The sequence below is a fragment of the Arachis duranensis genome, chromosome 3 (genome assembly GCF_000817695.3).
Source record: "Arachis duranensis cultivar V14167 chromosome 3, aradu.V14167.gnm2.J7QH, whole genome shotgun sequence".
Lineage (NCBI taxonomy): Eukaryota > Viridiplantae > Streptophyta > Magnoliopsida > Fabales > Fabaceae > Arachis > Arachis duranensis.
Window position 1 is genome coordinate 96,333,370 of NC_029774.3, and position 1,324 is coordinate 96,334,693.

The following is a 1,324-nucleotide window of genomic DNA, read 5'->3' on the forward strand; positions in this document are numbered from 1 at the left end:
TTGGGCCCTCCTATCCATTGATGCTCATAAGCCTTGGATTCTTTTTATCCTTGCCTTTTGGTTTTAAGGGCTATTGGCTTTTTCTGCTTGCTTTTTCTTTTTCTTTCTATTTTTTTGCCATATTTTTTTTCGCACAAGCTTTTTACTTTTCACTGCTTTTTCTTGCTTCAAGAATCAATTTTCATGATTTTTTAGATTGTCAATAATATTTCTCTTGTTCATCATTCTTTCAAGAGCCAACAGTTTTAACATTCATAAACAACAAGATCAAAAATATGCACTGTTCAAGCATTCATTCAGAAAACAAAAAGTATTGTCACCACATCAATATAATTAAACTAAATTCAAAGATAAATTCGAAATTCATGTACTTCTTGTTCTTTTGAATTAAAACATTTTTTATTTAAGAGAGGTGAAGGATTAATGGAATTATTCATAACTTTAAGACATAGTTACTAAACACTAATGATCATGAAGTAGAGACACAAAACATAAATGAACACAAGATAAAAAATGAAAAGCAGAAAGAAATAAGAACAAGGAATGAGTCCACCTTAGTGGCGTCTTCTTCTTGAAGGACCAACATTGTCCTTAAGCTCTTCTATGTTCCTTCTTTGCCTTTGTTGCTCCTCCCTCATTGCTCTTTGATCTTCTCTTATTTCATGGAGAATGATGGAGTGCTCATGATGTTCCACCCTTAATTGTTTCACATTATAGCTCAAATCTTCTAAGAAAGTGTTGAGTTGTTCCCAATAGTTGTTGGGAGGAAAGTGCATCCCTTGAGGCATCTCAGGGATTTCTTGAAGATGAGCTTCCTCATGCATCTCTTGAGATCCGTGGAGGGTCTCTCTTGCTTGCTCCATCCTTTTCTTGGTGATGGGCTTATCCTCCTCAATGGAGATGTCTCCTTCTATGATAACTCCAGCTGAGTAACATAGATGGCAAATAAGGTGAGGAAAAGCTAGCCTTGTGGTGCACGAAATTGCAATCACACTTTTGCAATCCCGCACAACTAACCAGCAAGTGTACTGGGTCGTCCAAGTAATAAACCTTACGCGAGTAAGGGTCGATCCCACAGAGAATGTTGGCATGAAGCAAGCTATGGTCACCTTATAAATCTCAGTCAGGCAAACTCAAATGGATATGGGTGAATAAAACATAAAGATAAAGATAGAGATACTTATGTAATTCATTGATAGGAATTTCAAATAAGCATATGAAGATGCTGTCCCTTCCATCTCTCTGCTTTCCTAGTGTCTTCATCCAATCCTTCTTACTCCTTTCCATGGCAAGCTTAAGCAAGGGTTTCACCGTTGTCAGTGGC